Raw genomic sequence first — 27,436 nt, forward strand, 5'->3', positions numbered from 1 at the left:
AGGTACGATGGTGATGAAAAGGTAACTTTGCAACCAATCCTCATGTTTACAACCTTCACAGGTCTGTAAAGCAAATGAAAGCTGAAGTAAGATCAGCACAGTCAAGGTTTCACTTAGTGACTGCTTTGCTTAATGTTGCCAGTCCCAATTATGGGCATTAAGTGAGGACTACCATACTCTTGCAAGATGATGCTGTCAAGGTAATGCATGCTATATGCCAGCAAATTTGGAAAACACAAGAATGGCCATCAGATTGGAAAACATCAACTTATATCCCCGTACCAAAAAAGGGAAACACTAAAGAATGTTCAAACTATCGAACAGTGGCACTCATTTCACATGCCAGTAAGGCAATGCTCAAGATCCTGCAAGGTAGACTTCAGCAATTCATGGAGCGAGAATTGCCAGATGTACAAGCTGGGTTTAGAAAAGGCAGAGGAACTAGGGACCAAATTGCCAATATCCGCTGGATAATGGAAAAAGCCAGGGAGTTTCAGAAAAACATCTATTTCTGTTTTATTGACTATTCTAAAGCCTTTGACTGTGCGGACCATAACAAATTGTGGCAAGTTCTTAGTGGTATGGGGATACCAAGTCATCTTGTCTGCCTCCTGAAGAATCTGTATAACGACCAAGTAGCAACAGTAAGAACAGACCACGGAACAACGGACTGGTTTAAGATTGGGAAAGGAGTACGGCAGGGCTGTATACTCTCACCCTACCTATTCAACTTGTACGCAGAACACATCATGCGACAAGCTGGGCTTGAGGAATCCAAGGCTGGAGTTAAAATCGCTGGAAGAAACATTAACAATCTCAGATATGCAGATGATTCCACTTTGATGGCTGAAAGCGAAGAGGAACTGAGGAGCCTTATGATGAAGGTGAAAGAAGAAAGTGCAAAAGCTGGCTGGCAGCTAAACCTCAAAAAAACCCCCAAGATTATGGCAACCAGCTTGATTGATAACTGGCAAATAGAGGGAGAAAATGTAGAAGCAATGAAAGACTTTGTATTTCTAGGTGCGAAGATTACTGCAGATGCTGACTGCAGTCAGGAAATCAGAAGACGCTTAATCCTTGGGAGAAGAGCAACGACAAATCTCGATAAAATAGTTAAGAGCAGAGACATCACACTGACAACAAAGGTCCGCATAGTTAAAGCAATGGTGTTCCCCGTAGTAACATATGGCTGCGAGAGCTGGACCATAAGGAAGGCTGAGAGAAGGAAGATCGATGCTTTTGAACTGTGGTGTTGGAGGAAAGTTCTGAGAGTGCCATGGACTGCAAGAAGATCAAACCAGTCCATCCTCCAGGAAATAAAGCCAGACTGCTCACTTGAGAGAATGATATTAAAGGCAAAACTGAAATACTTTGGCCACATCATGAGAAGACAGGACACCCTGGAGAAGATGCTGATTCTAGGGAGAGTGGAAGGCAAAAGGAAGAGGGGCCGACCAAGGGCAAGGTGGATGGATGATATTATAGCAGTGATGGATTCATCTCTGGGGGAGCTGGGGGTGTTGACAACCGACAGGAAGCTCTGGCGTGGGCTGGTCCATGAAGTCACGAAGAGTCGGAAGCGACTAAACGAATAAACAACAACAACCTGTATACAGATGGTGTGAAAGGTGAAAGGTCCCCTGTGCAAGCACCAAGTCACGTCTGACCCTTTGGGGGAATGCCACTTTCGTGGCATTTTCTTGGCAGACTCTAGCAGGGTGGTTTGCCATTGCCTTCCCCATACAGATGAGCTACTACTTAATCAAACGGAGGGTTCACAATTTGCTAGATCACATGTCATGATATATAAACAAACCACTCCTCTTCCCGTGCTTGTGGACACATGCATGCTTCATGAAATGTTTTACTTTTTCTTTGATGTCTTATAAATTTGATGTCTTGATGGCTCAGGTGGAAAAACCACAAGAAGCAAAAAATAAGGCAGAGTTGCTGTTCTTGAGACATTTGCTGTTTTATCTCTACCAATCGTTTTGTTGTCATTGCAGACTTTGTGGGGGTGGGGGGAGGGGAAGGCTAGGCACTTTTGTAAAAATACTGAGAAGCTGAATCTTTAGACAAAGATGCTTCCTCTTCAAGTCACCTTTTAATTTTGCCATGTCTCAGTGATGCTGTTGCACTAATCTGCCCACTCCCTCTAGGAGGCCTTTTGCCTGCAACGAAACTGCTAGAGAACTTAACGCATGAATCCCCATTTAATCAGTTAATGAATTCTAGATATACCCTGCTTTTCAGCCAAGATTGGTTCCCAAAGTAGCTGTCAGCCTTACCAGATGGATCAGACAGGAAACACAACCAGATGATCTAATTCTGCTTTACTGTAAAGCTACATTAACAGAATCTTGCAAGTCTGAAATACAGTTCTCCTGCCATCTCCTTCACACCCCAAGAAATTAGGGAGGGTCTCTTCTGTGCCTCTTGCCCCACCCACTATCCAGCTGCAGACTACGCTGTCCCTTATCTGACCATACCCTAGGCAGCATATCTGGTCATTCCCACATACCATTACATCAGCTGACTATTAAAAACATGAAAATACTGCAATCTGTGCTGCTGGGGTGGGTTGGCTCAATACAGTTTTAAAGGCATTGCTGTTAGCCCTGTGAGGTAGTCCAGACAAGAAGCCCAACCAGGAGTACTAGCTCTATCTTTATTGTAAAGTTACGTTAACAAAATCTTTCAATACTGAAAATATTTCTCCCCTCCTTTCCTTTTACTCTCTGGAAAATTACGGAAGATCCCTTCTGAAAAGTTTCCCATGCCATTCCCCCTTCTGTAGGCTGAGACATCTTTTATGGGCCAGTTGTTCACTCTGTGGCTCTTCCTCCTGTCTCCCAAAGTCATTTCCACATACCATTACAATTACTAAATAGGAGAGAACAGGCTGACCTCACATGTACTGTAGTCCTCCACCCCCAGACACATTAACTTGACTTACAGAGATCAGACATAAATAAATCAAGCAAGCTGTGGAAGCCATATTTCCCCCAATGAACTGAGTAAGAGGGTTCGTAGAGATTTGTTCTCTTCTCCATTAGCACCAACGCATATGCAAATACACATATGCAGTTGCTTTGGGAGAAGCCGTTGAGATCAAAAACAAACTAATAGATTATTGTTAATCAGAAATACAGTGTTTCTCAGGCCCCTTAATGGTGGTTGACAGTTCAGAATGGGCTTTGTAACATCATCAGGAAGCATGAATATTTATTGCTGTTGGGTTGGCCACCTCTGGGCACCTGTGAAAGGTAATAGCTTGCATTAGAAGAAAGTAGCAAATTGGGCTTGTTTTTTATTTTCGGAGCAACCCGTGGAAATACGTTGCATACAGTAGTATTACAAAGGTTATCCTGCTTTGAATGAGTGCCTGCAATATTCCCCAGGTTAATAGCTGCTGCAGAAATGTTACAGCACCCTTACGTGGAGTGTTTTGCTTATTTTTTGGCATCTTGGCTCAGTAAGAATGGTTCTGAATTTTTTACCCAAACTGAAAAGAGTTCCATAGAACTGTATCATACCAAGAGCAAGGATTGCAAGCCAACTTTTAGCATGTTAGTTGTAAATGGGGTAAATACATAAGGAAATAAAAAAAAATGGTTTGTAGATTAGCATTACACCTAAAAGCAGTGACAGTGGATTATTCTGCAAATGATGTTTAGATCAAATTATGGCTTATTATGTGTAAACCTAGGCTGTGCTTTCTTGGTTAGTGGCATTGGCTCATGAACTTGCAAGGCATGAATGGAGAACCTGTAGCTCTCCAGATGTTGTTGAACTACAATTCTCAGGATCCTCATCACTGACCACGTTGTCTGGAATTAGTGAGAGTTGTAGTTCAGAGCATCAGGAAGGCCAGTGGTTCTCCAACTCTTGCTGTAAAGACATAGTCCATTGCTTGCCTGGATTTCCCTTCAGTTCCTGATCTGGGGCCTTCTGCTTTCCATTCTTCTCTAAAACTCTGCTAAGGTCCATCATTACAACAAAATGCTATGCTGCTGCTAATGGTATTGTAATGGTATGTGAGAATGACCTTGGGAGGAAGGAGGAATAGCTGCAGCCTAGACAATGGTCTAATAAGCGGAATTTGAATCCAGTGGAGAAGGTGTGGCGAAAGCGTCTCAGAAGGGACCCTCCCAAGTTTTCAGGAGAGTAAAATTGAGGGACAGGAGGGGTACTTTCAGATTTGCAAGATTCTGTTAATGTAACCTTACAACAAAGATAGAGCTAGTACTCTGGTTGTGCTTCTTGTCTGGACTGCCTCACAGGGCTAACAACTGTTTTGTTTTCTGGCTTTACAAGGCCAATAAAAGCTGTAATACGGTAGTGTCATAACTCTTTCTAGCCTTAATATTTGCTGTGGTGGACAAGAAGCAATGAATACTGTATCTCTGCAGTGGTGGTGATTTTAATGATAAAGGCAACTTATTACAAAGCATTTGGATACCTGAAGTGAAGACCTAGTTTTTTAGAGAAGGCTCTAATGAACGAGAAGAAGAGGTTGACCAGCAGCAAGGTGGATGGACTCTATTACAGTGGTGATGGATGTACCATTGGAAGACCTGAAGGACCAGATTAGGGGCAGATCAGTTGCTAAGAGTTGACCCCAACTTGATGGCACATAATCAATCAATCAATTATAAAGCAAGTGCATTTGTGTTTTTTATTTTCCATGTTTGCATATGATGCTTCCTCCAAAGGTGTGGGATAGGAGTATTTAAACTATTTTAATTTTTCCTCAATAAAAGCTTCAGCTGACAGACACCAATGGCACAGTGTAGAAAATAGCATAAAGCAGACACTCCCAAAAGGTTAATGTAGGGAAGACTTACCACTTGATTAGATCACACATATTAAGATATGTGGCAGGAAAAATGTGCCACACTTCAATTAAAACAAATAATAAAAGCAAAATTATGGTAGGCAACTTTACTCTTTGGTAGTGGCTAAGCAGGTAAGGAGGCCCAGATCTCCTCAATTCAAGACTCATTCTGTTTTCTGTATTGTCTTTCTAAACTAAAACCACTGACTTGAATTATAAAATGCCTGGGCAAAGTCTCTTTGATTCATATTTTCTATGCATGGAGCATTAAGTGGCTGACTAATTCTATTCAATACAAAACCATTTTTTAAGGTCTGATGCGTGCAAAACATTTTTGTGTGGTCAAGATTATTGACCCCTCTGGATGATTGCTGTGATGCTGTGAAGTTAGCAATCGCAAGCACGTCACCCACTGTTTCCAGTGTAATTGTGCGGCTCAGCCCGAATGAGAAACCTGTTCAGTGTATGTTTCATTTCATTTGAATTTCTAGATGAGGATTCTGCAAAAAGAGGCTCACAGTAGGACTCATTAAAAGGCTTTTTTTCCCTTTAAAATTGTACTGACCCCATTATTGTAGCAAAATTATTAGCCAGGATGTGTTCTTGTGCGTGTATTGATGAAACATGGATTTTTTTCCCCCATACATTCATAGAAATCATACATCATAGCGCAGTGGAACTGCATGTAGTAGAAAAGGTATTTTTTCCTAATCCCAAATACTCAGTCTCACAAGCTCGGGCTTAAAGATAACTGATTTATTAAAGGAATAGTATGCAAATACAGAGAAAGCTGAGAATGAGCAAAAGCGCGCCAAATACAAACTTAAAAGCCTTGCCTTCAATCCAGTCCCGCCCCAAGCACCCGTCAGCCCACACCCCCTCCCAGGTGCTAGGAACCGTTACACACGCCTGGGAAAGTAACCTTGAACAGGATTGCAAACCCAAACATACATTCCAAAGATCCAAAACAAAGGAGAGTGCAGGAATGGAAAAACCCCAACATGAGCCAGGCGGGTATACACGTAAAACGGCGTGACATGTGAAACGTTACAATGTTAACAGAACATTGAAAGGGGAAACATGACACTCACTGTATTAAGTGCTTGTCATCCTTGCCAGTCTATCACATTTCCTCATGATATGCAGAAAATTACACTGTACTGTTTTATTATAAAAAAGATGCAAACTATAATATCTTTTATTGTTACGTGTGCTTTTAGAATTTCTTTCAAGGCTTATATCTATTAAATCATGACCACAAACCCTTTAAAGTTAGAGATGCTTTAAGAAACTTAGCTTGTTGCGGGATGACTAACTTCATAAACATTTGGCCATGTTAAAATAGCAAGTTGATCGATCCCATGTTTGTATTCAAGTGGCAGTAAGCTGTGGATCGTAAGGCAGTTGGGTCTGCATAGAGTCCCATGTTCAGCTAGTGATACTACCCATTCAAAGGGTTGATGATGACAGGAAAAAAGCTACTTGGCAAGCTACTGTCAGTCAGAGTAGATAGTCTTTAGCTGGACAGGCCAGTAATGATAAAACAGGGTAGGTGCAGTTAATCTAACTGTCTGCTTTTCAGAGAGATTTCTAATCCAGCTAAGTTTTGAAATGATATTTTAAAATTAAAATTAAAACCCACAGGAGAATTTGCTAGATTGAACTGGGGTTGCACTTACTTTAAAAACATGCACATGAGGTATAGGGGGCCCATCTCTCTCTGTTTGAGGAGGGTTTCTCTGCAATGTCTCCTATGAAGCCCACCTGAGCATTTAGTAATCCTTAGGTTGTAGGTTCAGCTCCCTCTCCATATTAAATTCATCCGTAGCTACTAATGTTGATGGCTGTTTACTGTCTTCTGAATCATAAGCAGCAGGCCTGGTTACTAGGTAGTGAAAAGCTGAGCTTGTGAGCTTTCCAGATCTGTCAGGTTGGCCACACTGTTAGAGAATGCTGGACTAGATGGGCCTATGGTTTGATACTGTGGGCTGTTCTTTGTTCAAGCTACTGTTTATGTCGTCATAGATTGGATGGCAGTGAGAATTCCTTTCAAAATCTGTACTCAGCATGTGTCAAAGTGGTATCAATGTGGCTTGAGTAATATTTACAGGAGAGTATAGTAAAGATTTATGATGTCAAAAGTATCTGTAATGAAGTCAGAATTGGGAATGTGAACCCAGATGTCTGGGCTGAGGCTGCTGGTTTTTAAACTAATTTTGACTGGAGCCCTCTTTAAATTTCTTACCTTTACATTTCATGATTCATTAACTGAATTTGACCAGCATTTTGCTATTATCCTTTCCCCCTGGCCAATGAAGACAGCTGCTGTAAAATAGCAGTGTTTCTTCTAACAGCGTGCAGATTGTAGGCCACCTATTCTTGCTTTCAGTGGGCTGTGTAAGATAGTGATTGTTTATTTTAAGCTTGTTCCTCCTTTAGGGACTGTTTGAAGCTAAACCTGTGTCTGTAGTGACAAATACCATGCACTTCTCTCCAGCTTGCCTATGTGCTAAGTGGAGAACAAAACTTGGTACATTTTTACAAACTAAAAACACAAAACAAAAACAAAACGCCTCTCTTCCAGTGCTACCAGTCTAAAATGAATGGTCACACAACACTCTGAAGGTGACAAGAGCTGACTTAAATTTGTTGCTGAGAGGCAGCAAGGTGATGCTTTCCAGCCCTTGCTTCAAGCCAAGGTGATGAGGAATGAAATAGCTGGTCAGCTGCACGGTGTGAACTACTGTCAGGAAAAATAAAATAACTGGAAGTCAGGATCCATGGGTGGTGATTCAGCTTGGATATTCTGTGACTAAATCTCTGCAGTGCCAACCATTGAAATGGTGGTTGCTCTTGATTATTTCACAAACAGTCCTCTGTGAGTGATGGTCTTACCTTGACGCAGCTTGGTAGATGGCCCTTTTCGTTTGCTCCTGCTGTTCCTGGGATTACTTTGTGCCATTTGCACAGCTCTGTGCCAAGTTGTGGTTGTTGTTGTTTTCCTCTCAGTAGCCCCATCTCCTTTTATTGCTTGTTTTTGCAGCCTGTGATATTATATTTTGACAGTTTTATATAGGGTATGTTACGGTGCTACACAGTTCTTCTCCATAAGGCTATATATTGTAATGTTTGGACAGAGATTTAAAGAGTGATTTGTCTTTCACTTAGCTCCACTTTAATCTTCTCCTTTCTGTAATTCCAGGAAATCAGGATACCCAGTGTTTCCTGCCTTGTTTTAGCTTACCCAAGAAATAGCCTCTTAGTTTGGAGTGCATTTGTGTGTCCTTGTTTATTTGTATGTATGCATTTGTGTGTATAAGAGAGAGAGATTGGATGTCTTTCAATAACCTGTTATCCCTTGGTTTATTTAACTAGCTTTTTCCAGATGATGGGGTCCATTCAACCCACTGAACTATACATTCATTACACTGGTTGTATTCACAAGATATATCGAGTCACAAATGAGCTAATCACATTTTATTGTAGCTACAGGTCAAAACTGAGTTCCAAAACAGGGACTCATAAATCATACATGAAATTAATTATCAGTGTTGTCCTCTTGGTTTTCAACATTCTCATATGACATTTTGGCATTCAGGCAAGATTTTGACTATTTTAAGTGTACGTATGGGGATATCTGATTTGTTTGTGCATTTGAGAATTGACTATGTTGCAGAGGACTACTATATCCAGGCTGCAGAACTCCCGATGACCACTGGATGGCATCAAATAGATACAGAAAGTCCTTGCTGACCCCTAGTGTTTGTCAAGATTTTTGCAGCCCAGATATGGTACCCCTAATCACTGTGGCCTATAGACATCTGAACTTTGAGACAGAATTTTATTTGGAGTGTGCATGGGTGTGCATATAGCACCTGCCAAGAACACCTTAAAAAACCTGTGTCTTTTCTTGGGCTCATGCAGCTGCCCTTCCAGCTGACACATGATTCCAAGAAAAATGTAAGGTGTTCCTGACAGGAGCTATGTGCATGCTCACATGTCTTCTATATCACATTTTGCCCCTCATCATTGCATCCCAGCAAAGTCCTACTAATAATGAAAGTTCACATAATGGCACTTGGGGGACACAGTAGTCTAGTTCCTACCTAGGATTTCGTTCTTCTCTGGTTGTTTTATGTTATTTGCATCATGTTATAAGAGAGTTTGAGAGTTACAGTTTATCTAGATGGAACCCATTGGAGATGGCTGATCTAGATCACTAAACTGTTGTAAGGTATGAGGGATGGGATGGGAACTGAAAGCATTTGCATTTTGTTAGTTCTCATGTATCTCTCTTCAAGGAAAGCAGTGTTCTGTGGTAAATCCCATGTTTGAATGTAGAAACCTAGTATCTCCCATTAAAGGCAATAGGTCTTCTTTGTGTCTGAGAGCCTGATGATCCTGTATGAGTCAGAATAAGACCATACTGATCAAGGTAGTTTAGTGGCTTGATCTGGAAGGAGGCACTTATGTTCCAATGCTCATTCTTTGAAAACATTCTTATTTAATATTCATGTGACTTGTGGAAGTGTTTTAGCTGGGTTTATACATCACTCTGGTTCATGATATACTTTGGTTTTGGCTTTGATACATTTTATAAATCATGACATGTGATCTAGCAAATGGTGGGAATTCAGCCATTATGGCTTTGACTGCTATAACAGATCCAGATATTTTGTCTTCTGCCCTGAACCTTTTAAGTACTTGGTGCTCCAGTCCAAAATGTTTCCTGCCTAGTTTCCTATTTTTGGGCTAGGACTAGGGAGACCAAGGTTCAATGTACTTTCCCCACAGAAACTCCCTGAATGACTTTGAGCCAATCATCATTTCTTAGCCAAACCTAATTCTCAAGAATTTTTGTTCAGGGAAAATTAAGGATGAAGTTTGTTGCATTGAACTTCCAGGGGAAACTTGGAATAGAAATGTTATTAAATAAAATAAAGTATCTTTTGTCACAATTGAATCACCATCTACTATTCCTATACGTCTGGCTGATGATACAGTTATTTTAGACCAGCCTTTCTCAACCTTCGACCCGGGAGGAACCCTTGACATATTTTTCAGGCCTCGGGGAACCCCTGCACATTCAGGATCAAATATTGGCCAGAAGTTACAAAATTATTATATTAGTTTCATATGTAGACTTGTATATCTATTTATTTATCGTATGGCACATTCACTTTGCAGTTCAATAGAATAAATACACATGAGATAAAATACAAGGTATAAAATATAGAGTATAAGATTACTGTCTCACCCGGTCAGGCAGAGAGGGCATGCTACAGACCCTGTCCGTGAGGGATTGCCAATTGGCAGAGTCCAGGAGGAGGGCCTTCTCTGCCATGGCACCTGCCCTGTGGAACAGCTTGCACCAGAGATAAGACAGGCCCCCATTCTCCCAGCCTTCCGGAAGGGGGTGAAAACACGGCTATGCCACCTCGCTTGGGATGGGAGGGGGGATAGCCATTCTTGGGGGTGGCTGGTACAGTGATTGTGCCAAGTACAAAATCTGATTCCCATCTTGAATTTCACATATTATATCTGATATTTTTATAATTTTATTGCTATTTACCTATACTTATACATATTGATTTTATATTGGATTGTTTTTTACTGACTGTTATTTTATTTGTAAGCTACCCAGAGTCGTCGTGTTCGAGATGGGTGGCAGAGAAATTTGACAAATAAATAAATAAATAAAATTATAGACATATGTCTAGATTACAAATATAATTTTTTGCTTCATTTGTCACAGCCAGGAAATCGGTGAAATCTCCGCTATAGGCTCTGTTTTGACACACTCTTGACACAAATCACTTAACTTTAAGATGTCTAGTAGAGAAGCTTGGTCGTTATTATGGAAATTAGGGGGAAGTAAGAAGAAAATAAACAACAAGACATCTATCCCAGCCAATAAGATTGCGATTCATACATTGTCTACATCTAGACCTGTATATATGCATTAACAGTGTTCTTAAACTAAAACTAAAGAATGAAAATTACATCTTTAATGTGAAGTTGCCTGAACTTGAACTAATTTTTTAAATAAATCGTGATCTCCCAGGGAACCCTAGTGTCCTAACAGTGAGACACACACTGAGACGAGGAGTAGTTCTCTAATGTTTATTACTGCTACATAAACAGAATCCTAACAAACTGAATAAGCGTGGGAAAAACCCAGACATATAAACCCCAAAGGCTAAGGCGGGCCTGATCTGTGTCTCTTTGAATGGCTGCTTAATTCCTCAGTACTACGCATGCTCTTTACAGCCTGGATGGGAGCCCCCTGCTCGCCATCCTTACTCATGACACCTAGTGACCTCTTGCGGAACCCTGGTTGGAAAACCCTGTTTTAGACTATGGATAGTATTTTGCTTTAAGATGGTAACATGTAAACCACCTGCTTGAATGTTTATTGTTAAGAAGGATTCTTGCTACACCTCATGAACAAAATGTAATTTTAATACTTAAAAAGCCTGATCTAAAATAAATGTAAGAGCTATGAAGGGATCTCAGCAAACTTCGATGATTTGTAGAAATCAGAAAAAGAAATAGGTTGTTTTATTTTCTTTCTCTTGTCAGTGTAAATCAAGAACGATTGTTAAGAAGGTGAAAACCTGGCTCCTTACAGTGTTTTAGATCTCAAAATAATGTACAAATCTGATCTGGCAGGCAGAGTAACCCCAACTGGTATAAGATTTATTGATTCTGCGCTGACATATAGTAGTAAAACCACACATTCCAGATTAAGTAACAGGGAAAGGCCACAACACCTTTAGTGCCCTAAAGGTTAATTTCCTTATGTCTCTACTCCAAAGTAAACAGGTTGGGAAGTACTGACAAGTATTTCACTATTTAATGTTTATTAGTGTCACTGTTAATGGTATTGGTGATACTGTTACCACAGCATCTCATCTGAGAATTTTTTACTAACTGAAGTATGTGGTCAAGTCTAGGAGCAAGGTCTACGTTAAGCCAGGAGTGAACAAGCCTGTGCCCTCCATATATTTAGGAATCCAGCTGTCAAAAAAGCTCCAGCAGCATGGACTGTGATCAGAGATTACGCCAGGTAGTCTAATATATATGTTTTTATTGTATTTTAATGACTATTTATTCTGGTTTTATTGTAAACCACTCAGAGTCGCTCTTTGAGTGAGAGGGGCAGTAACTAAATTTGAAATATCAATCAATCAATAAGGTATCAGGTTGCCCACTCCTCTGCCAAGCAATTATCAAATATGAAGTTATCATCATATTTTAAATTATAATTTAAATGAAGAATGTGGAAATTCTGAGACAGACGTTTAGCTAGGTCCCATACTTCTACTTCTCTTCTTTACCTATCCTAGAAAAGAAAATTACTTTTTGGTGAAGTAAACCAATATTCACTACATTGTTTTTTTCCCCCAGGGAAAATATACCCTAAATTGATATGGGACTATGGATGGTCTAGGCCAGGGTTTCTCAACCAGGGTTCCGTGGCACCCTACGGTTCTGCGAGAGGTCACTAGGGGTTCCCTGGAAGATCAGGATTTATTTAAAAAATTATTTCAAATTCAGGCAACTTCACATTAAAGAGGCAAGTTTCATTCTTTATTTTTAGTTTAAGAACGCTGTTACTGAGTGGTAAAGGTTGAGAAAGGCTGGTCTAGGCTGAGCATGACTGTTTCCCATTGGCCTACTGGCATCACAATTATTTACACAATTTTCTTCTCAGTTCTCTTCCCTCTACCTTTAATCATTTTTTTTCCAAGTTCCTAAACAAATTGGACCAAAGTCTTCTTCTGGCCAATCTCTTCATTCTTTCCTTTCTGGAACACCTTGTCTCCGGAGGAGCTGATTTTAGTTTTTCACCTTATGAATTTGCATTTAGGGGCATGTGCAAAACTCCCCTGCTAGTATGTTCTGCCCACGGCACCCAATCTCAGTCTGATCCCTCTGATCCACACTTGAACGGAGCACCACCACATAATTACAAGTTTGCACAGAGAAAATAATGAATTTTTTTCCCTGACAAACAGCCAATAACCCTATAAATGCCAAGCACAGCTGAATTATTCATAAGGAGTAAAATTAAATATTTGCATACCCCTTTCTGTTCTCTGATGGTATTCAGAATGTATAAATTTTGTGACTTAAAATGTGCATGCTGTTTGTATTTTCCTTCTGTTACAGTGACTATTATTGATCAGCATATTAAATGGCATAGCTCCTCACCAAAGTGGAATAAACCAATAGTAATATAAAGAGTTTTGCAGGTCCAAAATATGTTTATTTTCCTGCTACTACATTATGCAAATAACTTTTAGGCACAAATAAACTGCAAGACTAAGAAACAAAGCTACATTCTTTGTTCTTTGAAAGCCTTGGCTTGAAGAATATAAGAAGAGAATATTTGATCTATAACACAGTACCTTGTCTTGGAATTCTTTAGCTGTGGGACAAGATGGGGAGAATAAAGTCAATATAAATCCATTAGGTATTCTCCATGGATTGTCCTGAATAAAAAATAATGCATATTTAAATCTATTGTATGGTAAAGCAGATTTTAGCAACCAGGGTCAGAGTGATTAACTTTGAAGGTTCATCTATCTGGATTCTGTTTGTAGGTCCCTCCTCATCTCACATTTAGAGATTGTAGTCAGATTTGTTTGGCAAGCAAATAGACTTAGATAAACTATACTCTGACATGTGGCTGTGGGAACACATGGACATTATAGTTCAAGTTATTAGACTCACATGAATCGTTAACATTTTAAAATATCACTGTTAAAACACTGATAATTCATATCTAGCCTATAGAGTTCAGTGAGGCTTATTTCAAAGCAAGTAGGTGAAGGATCAGTCTTTCTGATGAAATCATGTCATAGAACATAGAATGTAAGTGTTGGGAGGGCTCTGGTTCAAACTTCTGCCCATGGCAGGAATCCATTATTACAACATCCCTGACAGCAGAAGGTTCAACCTCTGAACCTCCCATCAAAGGAGAGTCCAGCACCTCCCCAAGGCAGTCTGTTCCACTGTTAAGCAGCTCCTTCCATTAGAACATTTTTCCTGAAATCTGCTTCCTTATAATTTAAATCCAGTTTTCTTGCCCAGTCTTCTGGAATAAATCTGAACAATTTTGCCCCATCATCTAGATGACAGTCTGTTAATACATATCACCCTGCAGTCTTCACTTCTCCATGCTGCCCAATAGGTTCTCCCCAGTCCCTTACACTTTTCCTACCCAAATCTAGGACTTTGCATTTGTTGAAATTCGTCCTGCCATTCAGATCATCCTGAATCACAGTAGTGACATATAAGATGTTTGTCATCCCCCTATGTTTGTGTCATCTGCAAATGTGATAACCATTTTTGCACAGAGCCTAAGATGGAACTCTGCAGTACACCATTCCACACTTCCCTCCAAATGTTGGCATCCTGTGTGCAAAGGCAATTCAGGTCAAATGTGGGTGTTTGACTGTAAGCTCAGCACATCACTTGACATTCAGTATCTGCATTTCAGTCAATGAGAACATCACTGCTGTTGAGATGTTTGAATAGTGATTGTGTGCCATCAAGTTGGTGTCAACTCTTAGCAACCACACAGATAGATTTTCTCCAGGACAATCTGTCCCCAGTCTGGTCCTTCAGATCTTCAAATGAGGAACCCATTGCCACAATAATTGAGCCCATCTATCTTGGTGCTGGTTGTCACCTTCTCTTTCCTTCCACTTTCCAGAGACCTAGGTCTTTGCATAATGTGTCCAATAATGATAATTTGAGCCTGGTCATTTATACCTTCAGTGAGAATTCTAGATTGATTTGTTCAGTGATACATTTGTTTGCTTTCTTGGCTATCTATGGTATTCTCAGGAGTTTTCTCCAGCACTAAAGCTGTCAAAAAGCATCAATACTCTTTACATCCTGCTTCTTCAAAGTCCAAGTTTCACTTCCATAGAGTGTCAGAGGGCATACCATTGCTTACACATTTCTGATCTATGTACTGTAGGTATAAACACATCCTGAATATCTTTTCCAAGGCTTTCATGGCTCCTTTACCAAGTACTAGTACTGATAGGTGAATTTCTTGATTGCTGGTTCCTTTACTGTTGATAGTTGATCTTAAAAGGCAGAAGCTATCCAGTACTTCAGTATCTTCATTGTCAGTTCTAAGGTTGGTTGCTGTACCTCTTGTTATTGGTTTGGTCTTCTTTATATGTAAAAATAACCCTTTGTTTCACTGTGGTCCTTGACTTTCATTTCTAGAGCTTACAGATCACTTGCATTTCCAGCTATCAGAGTGGTATTAACAGCATAGATGTCTCCTCTTCCAATTTTAAAACCATGCTCGTCTTCTTCCAATCCAGCTTCCTTTAATACATATTCTGCATATAGGTTGAATAAATAAGGGGAGAGTATGCAATGTTGTCTCACTACTTTACCACCCTGGAGTCAATCTGTTCACCATATTCTGACCATACTGTGGCTTCCTGACCTGTATATAGGTTTTGCATGAGGCCAATGATATATCCTGGGATTCTCATTTTTTTAAAAAACACATTCCATAGCTTGACATGATCAAGATAATCAAAGACCTTCCTATAATCAATGAAGCACATACTGATTTCTTTTTTCTTTGAATAGTAGGAGCTCCCAAACTATATGAGCATGTCTGGGGAATATAAAATGATTGCAAGCCCTGTGTTGTCCTCCTCCTCTGTCACTAATTCTGTGTTTCAGTAACTTTGATTTAAGGTGATAACGGTTGTTTATAGATGCATATTTGTTTTATTTTCACAAAAGCTTTGGGAGTAGCTGTGCTGTTGCAAGCTTTACGACACTTTCCCGAAAAGTCCCCTGGAGGTTCTCTTGACATCAGATTTTTCTGGCACAGATGCCTGATTGCCTCCCCAAAGGTGCCTGATTGCCCTCACATGGCTTGTCATCAATAGGGATTTGCCTTTATGTGCTACTTTTAATTGTAATCCTAGCCTTCTTTAATGAATGATTGTAATTTACTACATTAGCTCCTACCAAGAGGTGTCGGCTGTAATCTGCATCTGGAATATTTCTCAAGTGTACCATCGAACCCTCTCTATCTGCACCCCCAAGTGTTTCAATCCCTGTTTCGGAATGCATCTTGCCTTGGATTGGAGCATTGTCATATTGCTAAGTACATTGCATTGTTCATTGTGGTTGTTTGTTTTGGATTAGTTTGGTACTGTGATACTTCTTGTGTGAATTTAGATGCTTTGGAATATATTTTTCCTTCATGTGTCTTCCTTTATAAAATTGCTTTGATTGTCAGGCTAGGGGATGGCATGTGAGGGTGACCTTGGAAGATCTGCACTTTCAGACTTGCAAGATTCTGTTAATGTAGCCTTACAATAAAGTAGTATTAGCTCATCTAGTTGTGTTGCTGTCAGATTTATTTGGAAGGACTGACATCAAACTTGCAAGTCTGAAAGTACAAATCTCCCGCCCTCCCTATTTATCGCCTGAGTAGTTAGGGTGGGTCCTTCCTAAGTTTCTTTCTCTGGCCCTTACTCTGTTGTGGACTTCTTTCTCTTTAACAGATTGTTCCCTTGTCTTCCAAGGTCACCCTCACATTCCATTACAAGCTGAAAACTATTTCCTGTGTATGTCTTCTTTCTCCAAACTGTTGCCATTCAGACCTGTTGGACTTCAACTTTTGTTTTCCTCAGCCTGTTGGAGTCCAAGACCTGGAGGGCATCCAGATGGGGGGAAAAGTCTTCATGATGCTTGTTGGAATGAGTAATAAATTGCATAATAGTATGTTCATTAGAAAATAAAGCTGAAACAATAAGGACTTGCAGCTTCTCCAAGTTTGTTATTTTCTTCTTTTAAAATGCATTGGCCATATCAGTATGAATCACGAGATGCAACTGAAATGTGTAGTTTCTATGCCTGAATTCCATGACCTACTGTAAGTGATTCCTCCCCTAGGGAATTTCGGAGAACAAAAAAACTGCTTTCCCACTCCCTCCCCTTTTAGGTAATCATCTGTGCAATCAATGATCATTATTCTAATTTTTCTCTCAGATCTATTTCCATTACCATCTGTTTCCATCTATCTCAGTGTAGAAACAGATATATCCTGCGCAAAGGAAGAAGGCAAAACTTGCTGTGCTTAACAGTCCTGGAAACAAACAAGAAATACAGCCTTATAGGCTGTATAGGCTACATAGAGCCTATAATTAAAATAAAATACATATATACATGCAACCCGCAACAATAAGCAGATCTCTAGTGTCCAGAAACAATATCTAGAATATTCAACTGTCTATGAATAAAATTGCCAATTTTATTCATGAATAAGATTGGCTAGGATGACGCTGAGGCCCTAAAGCAACGGAGCGATGAAAGAAGCAAAGGGTAAGAAGAGATAAGTGAGGTGATACCAGTTAAGAGATATTGGGGCTGACAATAGATCCCTAGGCTATATTTGAGCCTTATAGCCATCATTTAACATACACGTACGGCAGATATCCTGCTAATTATATCACAATGAAGACTACTTCTTTCATGGATATTCTCAAAACATCAGTGTTCCCCCCCACTGAAAGTTTCTATTTGTACTCTCAAACAGATGCTTATCACACTACAGAACCTCTACATTTGATTTAAAAATTCTTCAGTCTTCAAGGTTACATTCCACTAGTTCCATTAATAACAAAAATACATTGTGGGTGGGAAACAGGAAACCCAGGTAGCTTTCAAATATATTTTCTATCTGCTTTCTTTTTTTTTAATTTTAGTGCCTAGCACTATGAATTAAATATAGCATATTTTATATAATATGTGTGATTGCAACTTGAATTAAATATAGTGCACCCTATACAATGTGTGATAGCAACACGAGACTAGCTGGATACACCCCTAGATGAGATAGAAACCATAGAGAGAAAATAGCACCTCAGATTCTTGCAAGTAGAACATGGCCAGTTGTGGAGGTTTCGATTATAAATGCATCTAAATTTAATGTGACATCTTCTCACTTGTCCCATCCCTGCTGCTGCTGTTTCCTAAATCACAAATATAAATCAGTTGTGTGCTGCATTCACATACAATTAATAAGGTCCATTCACCTATAATGTTTAACCACGAAATGCATACTACCCCCCATCCCAAACCACTTCCATGTTCTGTGTTTTCCCAAAGTCAGTCATTTAAGGATAAAGAGGCCACTGAATCAGAATCAGAATGCATTTGCTCTGGAACCTATTATACAAAGTCTCTGCTCAAGCAAAAGACAGAGAACGTGAAACGGTATGTGTAATTCCCGGGCCCAAACAAGACTTGCTACTGAATTGTAAATCTTAATCATTTGGTATCTGGGGAATAATGATATGAACCGTATTTAATAAGTTTATTATTATTATTATTATTTTGCATCACAAATGAAATTTAGTTTTCATCCTGGGGATCCCTGTTTATTCATCTTGGCCCCACCTATTTTTTATTTATTTATTTATTATATCCTGCCTTTATTATTTTGAGGATGGTGACTCCATATACAGTATCTCTAAGAGCAGCTGTAGCTTTTGAATCAAGAAAAATTGTTCACTCTGGTTTAAGGTACCCCTGTGGTATATAAAAAAAGAGAGGAAAATCCTTTGGGACGTAGATAGGCATCCCGCATTCTCCCAATCACAATCTGGTTTCCTTTTCATGTCAGAAAAAGAGGGAACAGCTTTAAAATTGATTTCAGCCAGGTCCTAGCACATCATAGGAATTGATTCTGTCAACAGTGGCTGGTGCATTATTATCTTCATTGCTCTTATCTTCTATCAGCATGAGAAATGTTGGTCAACTTGGCTTCGTGAAAGGGAAGGAATTTTCTCCTTTTTGTTCATTGGGAAGGGAGGGAGTGGCTGAATCTGTGTACTGCCAAATTTCTGTGCAATTCTGTGCTTCCCCCCCCCTTTTTTTTTTTCACCAACTACATCATTAGTTGGGTTTTCCTGCAATCAAATCCTTGGGTAGAATTACTTGAATAAGTATTTTTGGTTCTATTGCATCCTAAGCTGGTTGAGCTCAATTCACAAACATATCTTTGTTATATAAACAAGGAGAAAGGAATACTTTGTCATTCAGTAATCTGAATAAGGGATGCAGTGGCGCTGCGGGTTAAACCGCTGAGCTGCTGAGCTTGCCGATCGGAAGGTTGGTGGTTCGAATCCACGTGACGGGCTGAGCTCCCGTTGCTAGTCCCAGCTCCTGCCAACCTAGCAGTTTGAAAACATGCAAATGTGAGTTGATTAATAGGTACCGCTTTGGCGGGCAGGTAACGGCGTTCCGTGTAGTCATGCTGGCCACATGACCACGGAAGAAGTGTCTACGGACAAATGCCGGCTCTTCAGCTTTGAAACGGAGATGAGCACCGCCCCCTAGAGTCGGACATGACTGGACTTAATGTCAAGGGAAACCTTTACCTTTACCTAATCTGAATACTCTGGTTAGCATTTATTACAGTTCTCTTTTTTCCTATGCCTTAGAATAAATGGAGTTGGAAAAGCTGTGGGTGGGGGTGGGGTGGGAAAGAGACACAGGAACTGTTGGCCAGATTCCTTGCTGTAAGTCAGCATCATTCTGAAAGCACAGTCTTCTTTGCCCTTCAGGAGGCTAAAACAAAGGGTTGCTGATTGATTCCTTTTCTTTAACTGGGGCCAGAGCAATGTGCTAATCCCTAGAACTGTTTTAATGATTCATGTTACATACTATGTCTGCCTCCCCTCCAATTGGCTTGATATAATATTAAGATAGTATCTAGGTTCCCAGAGCATGCTGGTCCACAAACTACTCAACCACATTTTAGCTTAGTTTGGCTGATTTTATCTGGGCTAGGAAAAAAGCATGATTAATTCCATCTTTGGATGGGAGACTCTGTTGTGGGAGTTATGTCTGGAGCCAGAGTTGGTTGGTTATGTCCACAACCAACGGTCACTTTGTCTCTGCTTCATGTGGTCAGAGAACAATCAGCTGCTTCAGATGGCTTCATCCTATTATACAGCAGAGAGTCTTATCTAGTTGGGCCATGTCAGATGTCTGGGAAACTTGCTGAGTTCAAGCCTGGGTGGTTGACAGCTTGATCACCCTCATCTCACATTTCTCCAGCAGTGGGAGAGAGCCATCACGTGCTGTTCAAAAATCAGAACAATGGCTACTGACTGCCGAGGGGGCACTATTGACCGTTAATTTTATTTATTTATTATTCAAATTTTGTTACTGCCCATCACCCCCAAAAGAGGGACTCTGGGCGGTTTACAATAAAACTAATACTGTAACAATAAACATTAAAATCCCCCTTAAAAAGTAAAAACAAGTTACAAATATAAAGTGACAATATAAATAAATATAGAATACAAGCGGCTATAAAAATTCCAATCCAGTGAGAGGGGCGCTAAGGGGCGAGCCACCCCCAAGAATGACTGCCCACCTTCCCACCCCATGCAAGACGGCAGAACCAGGTCTTCAGGGCCTTCTGGAAGGTCAGGAGTGAAGGGGCCTGCCTCACCTCCGGGGGCAAGATGTTCCAAAGGGCAGGGGGCCACATCAGAGAAGGCCTGCTTCCCGGACCTCACCAGATGAAATTCTCCTACAGACTGGGTCTGTAACATGCCCTCTCTGCATGATCAGGTGGGGCGGGTCGATGTCATGGGGTTGAGATGGTCCCTCGGGGGACCAGTTAGCCAGTAATTTACTCCTTACTCTAATACCCAGAGGGACCAACTAACCCAGATTATGAAGCAGTCAGCCTAGCAAGTAGGCAAAGCCAGCCACCACCACCACTACAAATGAGCACTCATCCAGCAGGAACCCAAATAATACCCAAGAACAACAGTTGCTGCTGCTTCTGCAGCCATTTGAAAGCAAATGCCTACTTCCTTGCCAGATAAATATGAGTATCCAAACCTTCCTTGCTTTGGGTGAACTTTATATGTTCCTGAGAACTCCTCTACTGATCAAATCCTTATAGGTTCTTGATAACTCTAAGGACTGAGGGAGCTGCAGAGTGTGCATCCTCCCTTCTCATTCAGGCTAGACCTGATTTAGTCAACTGCGGTAACTGCACAGCATACTTGAGAGCTAATGTTGAGGATTCTGTTGGGCAGATAACAGCCAGCTTTGAGATTTGCCATTGTCAAAAGATTAAGTGTTCAGTATGGGAGTATGCTACATTGTTTCAGCTGTTGGTTCAAGATGTGAGCTGAAACAAAGTGGCTTAATTGGTCAGTTCAGAAAAAGTGATCTGCTTGGGCATGGATGTTGGGCTGGGAAGTTTGTATGGGAAGTGAAGATGCTACTATTTCTGTCAGCCTTACTAGGTAGACCAGACAGGAAACACGACCATATGAGCTAATTCTACTTTATTGTAAAGCTACATTAACAGAATCTTGCAAGTCTGAAAGTATAATTCTCCTGTTGTCTTCTTTACAGCCTGAGAAACTAGGGAGGGTCCCTTCTGAACCTCTTGCCCCTTCCACTATCCAGCTGCAGGCTATGCTGTCTCTTATCTGATTGTTCCCTGGGCAGCATTTCTTGGCCCATTCTCCCAAGTCTTTCCCACATACCATTATAATTTCCTTTCACTCCCTTCTCCCTCCCACTCCATCTAATGTTGGAGACTTCTGAAGTTAAACCTATACATCTGGGATTCAATGGAACCCTGCATACAGTATAGACTCTTCTGTCTATACTGTAGAGAACCTAGCCATTACACAGGAGGGTGGCACTGCATCAATAGAATGCTGTAAATATGGGAAGAAGGACATTTTGCCAACAGATGCTCTAAATACTCCCAATCAGGCTTGTCAGGAATTGAGGTGGTTCCAGCTCATAGAGGTTCCAAAGCTGCAGCAACCAGAGGTTCAGCAGAATCCAGACCTGCAGAGCTGTACATGGACATTCAGCCATTCCTGTTCCTTGCAAATCTCATTTTACACTGGAAGACAGGCTTGAATAGATTTTGGCATTACTGGCAACTTCATTAAATCATCTGTGTACACAAATGTACTCTTCTTACTCAGCCTGTCCACTTTGCTGATAGGGTTGAGATGATTCGTGGCCAACTGTCATGTTCAGGTCCTATCGCAGAGAGTACTAAATCACCACAACTCACCACCAGGAATCATCATGAGCTCCTTAAGCTCTTTTTCACCTTCCCCACAGATACTTTAGTAGTCCTGGGAATGGACTAGCTTCAAGCATACAATCCACATATTCATTGGGAACACAGTGACATCACCCCCTGCAAGACTCTTAGACTGCAGGGGGATGAGACTCTAATCAATTCACAGAACAGGAACTAGTCATCCTTGCCTTCCAAATATTGTGGATTTCTTAGGGGAAGGAGAAATTCAAACCTTGCTTTCCATTGATCCTGTGATTGTATAACGTTATTCCAGCAACTGAAATTCTCACATGGCTCCCATACCCCATGTCAGAAGCAGAGCTGGTCTGCCTAAAATAATTTATTGATACACACACCCTTCATCCAGTGCCAATGCTCTCACCTTTTTTCTCAAGAAGAATTGTTCCCTGAGTACAGTCCATGATTACCAGGTCTTGAACTCTCTGATAGTTAAAGAATCTGATACTGGAATTATTAGAAGGTGGTATCTTCACCGTTGAACTTCAGGAGAGCTTACAATGTCATTCATATGAAAGAGAGGCATGGATACCCAACAGAAATTGCCTGTCACTACAGGAAGTTTGAATATACAGCATTGGCCTTCAGATTTGCAAATAGACCGTCAATCTTTGAGAGATTTATGAATAATATTTTCCATTATTTCCTGGACAAGTTCTTGATAGTCTCTTTGGAGGATTTGTGTATGCATTCTGAGGATTCTGCCTTCCATAATGATCATGTCGTTCACAGCTCCTCAATAAAAGTTTCTATATTATGCTGGAGAAATGTGATAGACTTTGTCTGTCCAGAATATTATTTGGGATATTATGTTTCCTCTGAAGGAGTTCAGATAGATCTGGTGAAAGTACAGTCTATTTTGTCATGGGAGCTCCACTATCAGAGATATACAGCTTTATTGGGATTTGCCAGTGTTTACTATAAATTCATTTCTGATTTGTCTATGTCACTGATTTTTTCCATGTCACTGACTCAGCTTGTCAAGAAGGGTGTCTCTTTTGGTGGGATTCCAAAGCCCGATGAGCCTTACATTAACTCAAGCAGATATTCACTTCTCAGCCCATCATCCATCTTCTCAGTCTGGTTCACCTCTGTGTTATTCAGGCTGATTTCACCTTGGGAGCTGTATTTTAACAATCTGCTCTGAGTTTCTAGGCAACTTCCTCTCCTGTGTATTTTTTTTCCTCAGTAGCTATTACCAACTGAACAAAGTTATGACAGTTTTAACAAGGAACTTTTGGTCATTGGAAAGACCTGTCAGACCTGGAGCTGTTTTCTAGAAATACCTCACTACACTATGGTGTAGAAGTTAGGACAAATCACAGGAACCTAGAGCAATTACAGTCTTCTCACATGCTTACTCAACATCAGTCAGGTAGGTTCACAATACATTTCTCGAAGACCTTATTTTGGCTATTGGATGTCACCCATCCTCTGCCCATCATCCACAGCTGGATGGGAAAACTGGGAAGACGAATGCCAGCTTGCAGTAACACTTTTGCTGTATGTTAACTTTCAGCATGATACTTGGTCAGATTTTCTGTTGGCCAGATCTTTTATCCATAGCTGAGTAAGAGGGATTAGTTGCTATGGAAATAGAGGTGGGAGGAAGCACCTCTCATTCCTCCCATTCTGAATCTGGTTTCTGGTTCCAGGTTGGTTCCTGGTCCTTCCAAATATGCACAGGGGGAGCATGTAGAGGATGAAGATGTTGTAGGTGTTGTAGTGGGACCGACAGTTCTCAGGGAAGTCATGTTGGTTATTTCAACAACCCAAAGCTGCTTTGCTCAAGGCTAAGAAGCACAAGGTTAAATATCATTTAAGGTATAGGAAAGGAAAGGAAAGGAAAGAGAAAAAAGCTCTGTAATTAAATTGCCGCAGGTATGAAAAGTGTATCCACTTCACATTGATTAAAGTAGATTCATCCTGGCATACAACAAAGATTCTAGCTGTGCTCTATCAAGTGTCTGGGAGGCCTCTGCCAAGTTCGTCTGGAGGCTTGCCATTAAGGGAATACCAGGGTGTAGGCTAAATTGTTGTTTATTGTTGTTGTTTATTCGTTTAGTTGCTTCCGACTCTTCGTGACTTCATGGACCAGCCCACGCCAGAGCTTCCTGTCGGTCGTCCACACCCCCAGCTCCCCCAGGGACGAGTCCGTCACCTCTAGAATATCATCCATCCACCTTGCCCTTGGTCGGCCCCTCTTCCTTTTGCCCTCCACTCTCCCTAGCATCAGCATCTTCTCCAGGCTGTCCTGTCTTCTCATTATGTGGTCAAAGTAGTTCAGTTTTGCCTTTAATATCATTCCCTATCCCAGAAGAAGATAGTTGCAAACCATTTATGTACTGCTGCCAAGAAAACTACATGGATGTGTCATGAAGTCACCAAGAGTCAAGCATGATATAAAGATGCTACCTTTTGTATTGTTTGAAACCATACTTCTGCTGATGCCATCTAAAATTGCATGTGCCTGTGTTACCAGCCATATCACACTGATGACTCATAAACTTTGGCAGTCAAAGATTATTCCAGTACCTTTTTCTTAAGCAATATTATTAAGCCAGATAGTCTGCATATAATATAGGTGTATCTGATTTTTGTTTCCTTTTTTAATAATAATTTTATTAGAGATTACAGTTATACTGATAAAAACTAACCGAAACTACAACAAAATAAGAACAAAAAGTGAAATATATAAAGTGCAGGAGAAAAGAAAAAAGAAAACAAAATTATAAGTATAGCTGTCCTAACAGCCAGGAACCACGCTGAGACGAGGACTAGGTCTCTAGTGTTTATTACTGCTACATAAGACAGAAAATCCTAACAAACTGAAGAAACGTGGGAAAAACCCAGACAGATAAACCCCGAATGTCAAGGCGGGTCTGATCTGTGTCTCTTTGAATGGCTCCTTAACTCCTCAGTACTGCGCATGCGTTTTCCCCCCCGGATAGGGGCCCCCTCCTGCTCGCCATCAGTGCTCATGACAATAGCAGAGAAAAGGATATTATGTTATCATCTGCATACTTGACCAGCCCACTGTTTGTCTCTAAATCATGATCATTTATGAACACGGATCTTTGAGAAACTCCACTTCTTGCTTCCTTCCTTTCTCTGAGAAAATTGCCCATCTACAGTATTCCTATTTGGTTTTTTTAAATGATTACCAGTCTGTAAAAGGAAAGTTTCTGTTATCCCATGACCATTAGGTTTACTCAAGTTCCTCTGATGAGGCATGTTTGTCAAATGCATTTCCAAAGCCCAAGTATACCATGTCAAAAGGAGCCCTCTACACACATGCCCAATGATATTTAAGAAAAGAACTCCAGAACGTTAATAAAGCAGAGTTAACCTTGCAGAATGAATCCACGTTTTCCTTCACAAGGCTTATTCCTCTATGTGTTTAATTACCTTTTTCTTTGATTAATATTTCTACCAATTCATTCCAAGCACAGATAATGTTGACTGCTCTATAATTTGCAAGATCCTCCCAGTTCCTTTTTAAAAATCATTGTCATTCTGGCTCCCTTCCAGTCCTCTGGCACCATACCTGATTTGAAGCACAAATTATATTTGCTAGCTAGTAGGCAATTCCATATCTGGAATTGGATGGATGCCATCAGGAGCTGCTGTTTTGTTGTTGTTGTTGTTGTTGTTTTTGTTTTACTGTGTAATGTTTCAACATGTCCTAGAATAACTTCTCTTTTTACCTCAGTCTGCTTTAGAAGTTCTGATTCCAAGACAGGGTTGGGTATCTGTTCTTACCTTCTGCAGTGAAAGCAGACGCAGAACAAGTATCATTCTCTGTAGCCTCTCTGTCTTCTTTCAGCATCCCTTTCATTCTTTGTTGTCTAATGGCCCAACCACCTCTATGATTTCTGATTGTTTTCCTTAATGTTTTTTGCCATAGGTTCTTTTTCTACATATCTTATTATCATCTGCACAATGTCGCTGCCAGGGCTTCTGCTCCATTTTGTTCTCCTCATTAGGACAGGCTTTCCATTTCCTGAAGGAAGCCTTCATCGCTTTTACAGCTTCCTGGCTACTACTAAAAAGGTGTGCTGGCCTCTTCCTGGATTTGGTTGACCCATTTTGATATCGTGCAATACATTCCAGCGGAGTCTCAAAAATTTGGGTTTTAAATAAGGTTTAGATACTGTGAAGAGATTTAGCCCTCCTGGCTTTATCTTTCAGACTCTTTCACCAGCCCCCTCATTTTTTAGAAGTTTCTATTGTTTACAAGGGAGGAAAGGATAATGAAACTTCCTAATTCTAATATGTACATTAACAGCTATTGAATGTGATATGCAGATATGATGTGCAGTGATGGTTTAACAAGCTAGAGGATGCCGCAAGGTCACATTCTTCTCCCCAGTATCTTGGGTTCACAGTCTCTCCCCTGTTCTATAGATGACAGCACATAACCTCTGCATGATTAAAATGCTTCGTTCAGTTCTTTCATAAAGCTTTCCATGCTCTTCTTCCTAAATTAATATAAGAAACTTGTGGCTCTCAGCCAGATTTCATGAACATCTATCGCTTCAGATGTACGTATACAAATAATATAGAAGGCATAGAGAGGGACATACAGAAGAAAGGGGAGACAGGAGAGTGCAGGGCAATGCTATGCTTAGTTTGGGACCCTCCACCCAAATCAACCTGAGTCCCCAAATGACTTTCTCAAGGGTCATAAACTTTTCAAAGAAAAATGTTTCTTGAGCCTCAAAGATGAACTACGGCCACTCTTCCCTATGCACTAGCCCGTGATGTAGTTGCGATACGAGTGATACGAATCCTGGTGGCCAACATAAGGATCACTGCAGCGATGTTGGAGAAGGGCACTGAATGGTAGAAGTGTCAGTGTACGCGATTGACCATGGGAGGGTGGTCGAGGGGAGCCTTGAATACACCCCATTATCTGATGTTCTCAGGGATCCTGATCTTAAAACTTTTCAAGAGTATCTGAAAACCTCTCCTGGTATTATGTCCATGAATCATGGATTCCTATCTTAAAATAACTGTATTTCAGGGGGGGGGAAAAAGAACCCTATGATTTTTATCAGTAGCCTATTAGTGCCATCTAGCGTTCACCATTAAGATAGTTTTACTTCTGTCACTTAAAAGAGTGGAGAAAAAGATTCAGCCTCTGTGATTCAGAGTTTCAGCAGTTAGTTTCACAAACATGGCATTCATTTCACCTGCCTTCCCATTAGAACTGGCACATGTTTACACTTGGGTTTTCCTCATAAATTTACCATTGTCGAGTTATGATCTCTATTCTGGCCGTTCCTTGCCATTAGAATCAATTTGCTGAGGCTGCAGTAACTTCTTTCTCAGCTGAAAATCCTGTATGATAATTTACGAATACTCTCATGTTTATAATCATGTATAAGATCGTCTTCCACAATGTGGTGTTGCTCCAAATGTGTTAAACTGCAACTACC

The 27,436-nt window shown here is 40.5% G+C and overlaps 1 protein-coding gene across 7 annotated transcripts in view; it reads left to right on the top strand.

Annotated features, from left to right (window-relative positions):
• PTPRG (protein tyrosine phosphatase receptor type G) overlaps positions 1-27,436 on the top strand; it is a 655,485-nt gene that overhangs the window by 522,669 nt on the left and 105,380 nt on the right. The gene's annotated exons all lie outside the window — the stretch shown is intronic.

Source organism: Candoia aspera, chromosome 2, assembly GCF_035149785.1.
Source record: "Candoia aspera isolate rCanAsp1 chromosome 2, rCanAsp1.hap2, whole genome shotgun sequence".
In the NCBI taxonomy this organism is placed as follows: Eukaryota; Metazoa; Chordata; class Lepidosauria; order Squamata; family Boidae; genus Candoia; species Candoia aspera.